Source organism: Narcine bancroftii, chromosome 3 (genome assembly GCF_036971445.1).
Source record: "Narcine bancroftii isolate sNarBan1 chromosome 3, sNarBan1.hap1, whole genome shotgun sequence".
In the NCBI taxonomy this organism is placed as follows: Eukaryota; Metazoa; Chordata; class Chondrichthyes; order Torpediniformes; family Narcinidae; genus Narcine; species Narcine bancroftii.
In genome coordinates this window covers 147,366,262-147,375,714 of record NC_091471.1, presented here as the reverse complement: position 1 = coordinate 147,375,714, position 9,453 = coordinate 147,366,262, and the positions used below count along the sequence as shown (strand labels likewise).

Below are 9,453 nucleotides of genomic sequence, written 5' to 3'. Positions count from 1 at the left end.
CAGTTGATCAGAGAGCAAATATAATCAGGTTTGTACAGTATTATTTATGACTCAGCCAGTTAAGAAAAAAAATGCCTCCTTAAAATTATTTATCACCTGTTATGATAGACATATGTACAAGTTAACTTTTGATGCAGGCATAACATTTTTTTATGACATTAGCCAAGGATGTCTGACACTACGGGCACAACATGTCATCTCTGCCTATGTACACGGGGAGCTGAATGGAGTCCTGAGATTTCCGAGGGAAGGATTACGAATAGAGTTGGGCATTCTCGTGATGTCAGTCAATTCAAAACAGGCTGCAGTGCATTACATCTAGTTTGTTGAAGTCAACAATTTAACTGGACTTGTTATTGAAAATGACAAATTTTCTGAGCTCTCGATGAAGTGGGTGACACACATCAGCTGGTAAAAACATGCAGTCACTTGAGTAGAATCTGCTCAAAAGAAAGGAATGTAAAAGCAACATTTAAAAAAAAAACAAAAGAGAATGTCACAGGTCAGGTCCAAGTAATTTTAATTTTGAATAGGTTAAAAAACCTGGGTTTTTTTTAAATCAAGTTTTAAAGCATGATTTGCGACATAAAGCTATCAACGCAAAATGGCGTCAGCCTGACACTTCCTATAAAAAGAGACCCTTTTTTTTTCACTTGAGCATTATGCTTACATCTCAATTTATTGGCCTTCTACACAGAGAAACCAGTTCTAATTGATTGCATTAAAAAAAATTTAAAAGGATGTCAAGGGACCTTTATATTTATGATGAGAAAAGAGATCAGGTCCAGACACAAATTTTAATATTTGTATTTCTAAGTATATCCATTCTTTTTTAGTACTTTGCTATAAAATTGGTTTACACATTGTTAAACATTATTACAGTGATGCACAATCAATTGCACAAAGACTGAAGTTACTGAGACTGAAGGATTTTATTTGCAAGAGATAAACAGCATCCCTTTGTCAGTCGCTCACACTGACCTGGATTCAAACTGGAGGCAAGCTTGTGGCATAACAGCCTTTATGGGGAAGAAAGGGGATCAGTCATAAGCTGGCCAGTGAGAGCAGGAGAGGTCATGTTATTTACATATGACAAATATGTACAATAATGGTTTCACCACACACAAATCGACCAAAATCAGTATAAAGCATGAGACGCTGACATGTGGACATTGCTTCATTTCAATGATTTTAAAAAGAGAAAGGATTGTTTATTTTGGAGCAAATAATATTGGTGACTGAAGTACTTAGTTGTAAACTTAAAGAGGTTGATGTTTCATTCATGTTTATTGCCTTTAAGTGTAAACCAAGGCTCTCTAACTCTATGCATCACGTTAATCAAAATATTTAATGGCTTCAGTGACCAACAATTAAAAACATTTTATTCCTGGGACTAAAAATTTGATGCTTTATCTCAATTTAGTACAGTGGTTTTCAAACTGCCCCCTAAACTCACATTCCAACTTAAGCAATCTCTATGCCATAAGTGCTCTGTGATTAGTAAGGGATTGCCTAAGGAGGTATGTGAGTGGAAACAAAAAGTTTGAAAACCACTGTTTTAATCATACGTAATTAACTCGTTATGTGGATGGTTTCATAACTCCAAAGGAAATGAGCCAATAATAATTTTTTTCAAGCAAAATATTCCAGTAACAATTGGGTCTAGCACAGTGATTCTCAAACTTCCCTTCCTACTCACATGGGTGTTTGCGAGGAGGCTCAGTCCTGCAGTTTGTAGGGCCAAGGTGGAAACTCGTGTCTGAAGCTTGGTTCAATTAGCCATCAAGTTCAGATTAAAATTTCAGGTTGGAGGCTCAATCCTATAGGTCAGCAGGTCCAAAACAGAGACCCACATGTGAAGCCTGGTCCTGTGGGCCAGCGGGTTCAGGGTGAAATTTCATATCAGAGGCTTGATCCTGTAGATCACTGAGGCCAATGTGGAGAGATATGTCAGGAGCTCCATCCTGTACATCACCAGGACTAAGGTAGAGACCCATGTCTGGAGCTCGATCCTGTAATTGCCTGCGATTGCTCCCCTTAATCATCTGTTCCTCACAATTTGCTGCCATTTCAAAAATCTATCTGTTTCTTAAAAATATTTAATGAGGCAACATCTACTACTTCTTAGGCAGAAGATTCCATAGAGTCACTGTTCTCTCAGGAAACCAGTTCCTCCTCATTTCTGTCTTAAATTTATTCCACCAAATAATAAGGCTAGTCCCCTAATACTAATCTTACCTCCTTGCTTCTATATTGCTCTTCCTTTCATTATTTTGTCTCTATAAGATCCCCTTATTCTTCTAAACCAACAAGTTCTTCATAAGCTAATACCCCCATTTCAACTCTCAACCTGATGATCCACTGGTGCGCTCTATCAAAGACTCTTAAGACTGAGTGAGGAATGATAGGCTTTATTACACCTTAGACTATAGCTGGCCTGACTCCATGTGCTCGAATGAATGGAAGGAGGTAGGGAAGTCGACCTTTATGGCCAAGCCACAAGGGGAGGAGTTACGGGGGATCGAGTCATCAGTGGGCCGGCCAGTCATCCACTCACAAAAACAGCAGTATATACATATTACCACATTCACCCACTTTTAAAAAATAAAACCTCACGGGTTAAATTTCTAGAGGTTCACTGGTCAGGTGGTTTCCTCTGCCTCTGTAGCCTGCAGTTGCATTTGTGGTGTGCTGGTCGGCTCCATCACTGGTCATATATCCTGAGGTGGGGGGAGGCATGGCTGTCACCATAGAAGGTGGAGTTTGGTTGTCTGTGGGGTGGTCATGGTGGTCGGCACAGCTGGCTGAGAGTCCTGGGCAGGTGGTATGGGTGCACCAAGTCCCTGAGGGGGATGATGTGGGTGTTGGTGGTGACTGGGCTGGGGGTGGGTGGGTTTCTCAGCATGTGCCAGGTCCCAGAAAGGGACTGTATCCTCATGGCCATTGGGGTATGGGATGTAGGTATATTGTGGGTTAGCATGCAGGAGTTGCACCTCTTCAACCAATGGGTCAGTCTTATGGCCCCTCGCATGTTTCCTCAGCAGAACAGGCTCGGAGATGAGAGCCAGGGTGGCAAAGTGTTTCCCATCGCCGACCTCCTGGGGAAGGAAAACATGCATTCATGAGGGTTCATATTTGTAGCAGTGCAATAGGAGAGATCGGATGGTGTGGAGTGCCTCTGGTAGGACTTCCTGCCAGTGAGACACCACTAGGCTTTTTGATTTGAGGGCCAGGAAGATCACCTTCCAAAAGGTGGAATTTTCTCACTCCACCTGGCTGTTTCCCCTGGGGTTATAGCTTGTGGTCCTACAAGTGGCTATCCCTCTAACCAACAGGTACTGCCACAACTCGTCATTCATGAATGAGGACCCCCAATTACTATGGATATAGTCTGGGTACCCAAAGAGGATTAACACGCTGCAGAGTGCCCTGATAACTGTAGCAGAGGTCATGTCAGGACAGGGGATGGCAAATGGAAATCTGGAGAACTGGTCTAAGACATTGAGGAAATAGACATTCCTGTTGGTCAAGGGCAGGGGTCCCTTGAAATCAACACTCAGCCATTCAAAGGGGCACGTAGCCTTGTCAGGCTTGAAGAAACGTGGTTTACATTCCGCACAGACCCAAGAGTGTCTGATCAGAGACCTGATGTCCTCACTGGAGTACAGGAGGTTCTTGGCTTTTATGAAGTAGAATATCCTCATGACCCCGGGATGGCAGAGGTCATCGTGGAGGGATTGGAGGTGGTTGAGATGTGTGCTGGCACATTTCCCCTGGAATAGGGCATCTGGGGGATTGTTGAGTTTGCCTGGATATCATAGTTATAGGTGGAGAGTTCGATTCTCCACCTCATGATTTTATCATTCTTGATTTTACCCCACAGTTTTATGTTAAACATGAAAGTAACGGCTCTTTGGTCTGTCAGCGGGATAAATATTTTCCTGGTCAGGTAGTGAAGCCAGTGGTGTATGCCTCAACGATCGCTTGTGTCTCCTTCTCGACTGAGGAATGCCATGTCTTGGCGCCATTGAGGTTGCGGGAAAAAATGATACTGGCCTGCCTGCCTGGTTGAGGGTGGTGTATTTGCAGTTCCAACTTCAGGTTAATCATGGAGTACATGGGGGGCGTGGCATGATGGCATAGGAAAAGGATGTGGAATAACACCTCGCCCTGACAGAACTAATTAAAAGCCAAAATATAATTTTTGGAAAAAAAATTAAAATTATTTAAAGTATTGGTGAAAGTGTCTACCTGACAACTTTGAGGAAATTTTAAGGCTCAGATAGGGAAGAAAACAACAATAAAACAAGCTGGAAGTTTGTAAGAAACAAGGCCTACATTGCAAAGTGAGCATCCAGGCTCAAGTACAGCTCCTCCTCAACCTCAGAGGACTTTGTTAAGTAAGGTCTTCTTGACGTCACCGCCAGCCTCATGTCCTGTGGCACAAGATGGCAACGGCATGCGCACAACTGAAATCGGTCCAGGCTGCAGGGGGGCCTGACTCCTACCGGCCTACCAATGTCAGGCTGGGGGTGGGGGGTGGAGGGACCTGCACCCTGCAGTCAGATGGCCGCAGCTGCAATAACGACAGCAGAAGAGGAGAAGGAAGTAGAGGATCTAGGTTTGGCTGCTGTTGAAGAGGAACTACTACAGGAGGAGGATGCAGCTGTACTGAAACGTCAGTACAGAAGCTTGTTTTAACTAAATTAGACCTTCCATCTATTACATATAGAATAATATTTTTGGTCAAATTGGAAGCTCGGCTACACAAACAAATCAAGGTTTTACCGAAATGCGAGGTGTGATGTCCGATTTACAGCGATAAATGACTACAATCAAAATGGATGTGAGTAAATGTCTTTGAGCAGTTGATAAAGTGCAAGAAAACTTTAAAAAGCTTGAAGAATCCTTTTTTGTTCGTAAAGATGAGATGGAGCAATATAAAGAAAGATTTGAACAGATTGAAGATTCGTTTATGGGGTGGGAGGTATAGACGTCAGATTTGCTGAAAAAGACTAATACTTTGAAAAATCAAAGCTGGAGAACTAACATTAAGATTATAGGACCGAAAGATATTGAGGGTTTGAATCCACTTCAATTTTTCCAAAAATGGATTCCTGAAGTCTTAGGAGGAGAGGAATTTCCAGATGGACTGGAATTGGATAGAGTGTACCTGGTGGTCAGAAGAAATCCATACCCTGGTCAAGCTCCCTGATCTGTTCTGATCTGGTGTCTGCGATATCAAGATCCTGAGACAATTTTAAGATTTGTTGTTTGAAATGCTAGAAATAATCAGAGTCCATTGATGGTTCAGAATAATAATCTTTTTTATGGTGATTTAAGTCAAGGTATTATTAAACTCCATAAGGAGTTTAATTCAGCTAAAAATGTTCTGTGGGAGAAAGGATATAGGTTTGTGTTTTGTTACCCTGCGGCGTTGAAAGTTTGTTATGGAAATTTTCAGTCTCAATTATTTGATAATGATCATGTGGCTCTTGTTTTGGCTAATTCTTTACCAATTAATGAGCAGGGTCAAAATTAAATCTCTCAGCAACAAGTGGTGATACCTGGAAGAAGGTCTGAGGAGAGTGAGGAAAGAGAGATTTGTGCACTGGAAGAAGCTTATCATACTTGATGTGATTGTGTTTTTTGATTACTGATTGTTCTGTTTGGGTGGGGGGTGGCTTAACTACCAGCTCTAGTGGCATTAATCACTCCTGTGTAATTGAGGGGGGTACTACACTTATATTGTTGTAAATTTTATTGGGACAGAGAGAGACTTTTCTTTTTATTCAGCCAGTCATGAATCTTATTCTAGAATTGATTTATTTTTAGTATCAGCACAATTACAAGGTAGATTTACTCAGGCTGAATATAAAAGTTGGATATTGTCTGATCACTCTTTATTATCACTTTCCTGTACAGGTTCTGATAGAGCTGAAACAACATATCCTTGGAGGTTTAATACAACATTGCTGAAACAATCTGAACTTATTGACTACATACGGGAACATATAAAAAACTTTTTTGCAAATAAATGAAGGGTTGGTACAGTGCCAGTTTGTGTTATGGGATGCTTTAAAAGCTTACTTGAGAGGCCAGATTATTAGTTATTCAGCCAAAGTTAAGAAACAATATTTAATGAAAAGCCAAGATCTGGTGAAGAAAATTGACAAATTGGAAAAAGAAGCAAAAAAGGATGTAACAGAAGATAGAAATAAGCTCCGTTAACTAAGTTAAAGTTAAGATATAATACTTTACAAATGTATCTATTTGAGAAATTATTGCAGGGATCTAAACAACATTATTACGAGCTAGGTGAATGTGTCCATAAGGTTTTGGTTTGGCAATTGAAAATGGAACAAATTTCAAGGACCATTAATGCTGTAAGAAAAGACATAACTGTTTCCTCTAAACCTCAAGAGATTATTGACCAATTTTGTTCATTTTATAAAGATTTATACACTTCCGAAGTTGTTCACAGTAATGATCGGACTGATACATTTTTGTCTAATTTAGATATGCCATCATTGGAAGATAAAGAGATTAAGGAGTTAGATGTTCTAGTTTATGAGTTGGAAATCAAAGAAGCATTGTAATCTATGCCTAGGGGGAAATCTCCAGGTGAGGATGGTTTTACCTCTGAATTTTATAAACAGTTCTTTGATATATTATTCCCTATGTTAATGAGAGTTATGAAGCAGGCTACCAAAATTGTTTCCTTTCTAGAATCATTTTCTAAAGCATTAATAACTGTAATTCCAAAAAAAGATAGAGATCCATTAAAAGTTGGATCTTAACGACCAATTTCCTTATTGAATGTAGATTATAAAATAATGGCAAAGGTTTTAGCAAGTGAGTGACTGGTGAGGGCTGCCCTGCTTCAGGGTTATGGAGGCTGGGATTGGATCATTTTCACTGTCAGAGGGGAAGCCCATTCAGTAAGATGGTGACCTCCATGTTGACCATGCAGTCGCATCGGTCAATAAAGGTGGAAGTGACGTCATCTAGGTGGCAGGAGATGGAAGCGATGTCATCTAAAAGGGTAGAGGAGATGCAGGGTAAGATGGTGACTCCTGAGTTGTGCTCATGGCTGACCCATTCAGGACCTGAAGTGACGTCAGCACTGCACTGCTCACTCAGGGGGATTTCAACTTACAGACTGGCTGGAAGTGCCCCTTCTTCCCACATTCCAAACAGGTAGCTTCCTTAGTTGGGCAGAGTCTTCGGGGATGCTTCAGCTGGCCGCAGAAAGGCAATTCGGGTATCCAATCTCGTCGGCAGTGATGTTGATGTCATGGCTCACTATTGCGGTGGCAGACTGCAATGCCAGGTTCAAACATGGAGACCCCGTTCTTACCAGCGATCACATTGGCATTGCATTGGCCTGAATTGAGGGTCCTGGTGAGCTGGAAGGCTGTCTCCGGGGGCAGCCTGTCCTCCTAACCTTTGCTCAATCCTATCCCATTGATTATTCCCCTCCCATAATCAAGCCTCTGCCCAAAACCACTGCCTCATCTCCACTATTCAGATACAAGGCACATTATCAGTAGCACAAAACAGATCCTTAATTGTTAAATAAAAGTTGTTATATAGCACCTAAAAAAGAGTATGCTACTTGACAGAATTTCTGGACCAACTTTCATGCAATTTTAACCTGTCAATCCAGTTTTGACTTTGGCCAATCTCCATTGCACTACCTCAATTAACATATTCTTCCTGAGCACTTCCTGACGTGATTGCAGTTTTCCATCTATTCCATGAGTGAAGGAAATGTGTGAAGGCAAACAAGAATGAATAACCCAGTCAGAAAAGTAAAAACCCAGAGAAAGATGTACAAGGACATAGGAAAGAATATGTACTTTTCTTCTTTTAACATGACTTCATTTTGAATGGCATAACCAAATAATGTTCTCTGTTTGTGCCTTGTTGACAATCTAAAGCTGATGATGATCACTTGCAATTGCACAAACATTCTAGTCTCAAGTACTTCTGAGATTGGGAGGGACTAAAAAACAGAAAGGGTGTATGCGCAGTGATATGTATATAGTGCAAAGTGTGTGAGTGGCTGGCCCACCCACTAACGACTCGATCCCCTGTAACTCCACCCCTTGTGACCTGGCCATAAAGGTCGACTTTCCTGCCCCCTTCTATTCATTCGAGCATATGGAGTCGGGCCAGCTAAAATCTAATATGTATTAAAGCCTATTGTTCCTCACTCAGTCTTTGGAGTCATTGACAATGCGCATCAATTTAATACACATTAATTTTTCACATGGGATGGACAAGCTGCTAAGACCCGACAGGCTTGAGATCGATCCAGAGGTGCCCACAGGCGCTGAGCAGTATGAGCAGTGGATCGCCTGCTTCACAAACTTTCTCAAAGTCGCAGGTCTGCTGGACTTGGATGACAAGAGACTCAAGATCCTGCAAGCAAGAATGGGCCACCGAGCATATGAGGTGATAAGGAACCGCACAACCTACCCAGAAGCCATGGCTAAACTCTGTAATCTCTACTGACCCCGGGTGAAAGAAGTGTATTCACGGTACCCGCTGGCATTAAGGACACAGAAACTGGGTGAGTCCATTGACAACTTCCTTTACATGCTGTATGACCCCATAAGAGACTGGTGGGGTACTGCTACAGCCCCCGTGCCAATAATACAGTGTGTGGAGGAAGTGGTCTGGGATCATTAATCATAACAAGGGACAAGTGGAACCTCCATGGAATTCCTGGGCCTTGCTGCTTGATTATGGAAATGTAGCACTTCTCCCTTCTAAGGGCAGACAAATAACCACATTCAGATGCTTAACTTGAAATCATTGAATATGTACTCCGTTAATTAACAATGGTTTGCTGCCAACGTCAATAAATGTGTGTAATTTGAGGAAAAAAATAATAGGTTGCTGTAATTGTGCAAAATTCTCACAGTTCATTTCCTCTAGGGAAGGATACATTATTAATTATTGAACAGCTTTCAAAAGCATTGATGGCAAAGCTGGATAGATCTGTGTACCACCAACTTCATAAATACTTAACTTCTCCTCGAATGCCTGGTTGGTGGTCATTAAGATGATTGGATTTATAACCACCATCAAAGTATTCTTGATTTAAGTGAACTTTCTGTGCATGTCATCATAAAATTGTTCTTCCATCCTTGCTATTGGCCTTGAAAATGAAATGATGCAGTTTCCAAGCAACTTTTTTTTCATTCCCTTTGCATATTATACAACATTGCACTCCATGATACCTAAAACATGACAGTCAACTTAAAGGAAATAATTAATACAGGAGAAGGTGAAAGGAACAATTTGTTCCTTAATCCTACAAGGGTCACTTTGAACTGGAATCATTAAACAAAGAAATGACAAATACTTATTCTTTTTTTAACTGAAAGACTCTGTATGGGGAAGCACACATTTTATTTCCAGTTAGGAACACGTGGATAAGAA

General features: G+C 41.2%; 1 long non-coding RNA gene across 1 annotated transcript; it reads left to right on the top strand.

Annotated features, from left to right (window-relative positions):
- Positions 1–4,788: 4,788 nt before the first annotated feature.
- Positions 4,789–6,056, top strand: LOC138756252 (uncharacterized). The gene is made up of 2 exons (XR_011352911.1): positions 4,789–4,846; positions 5,926–6,056. It is a non-coding gene; the product is annotated as an uncharacterized lncRNA (long non-coding RNA).
- The last annotated feature ends 3,397 nt before the right edge of the window (positions 6,057–9,453 follow it).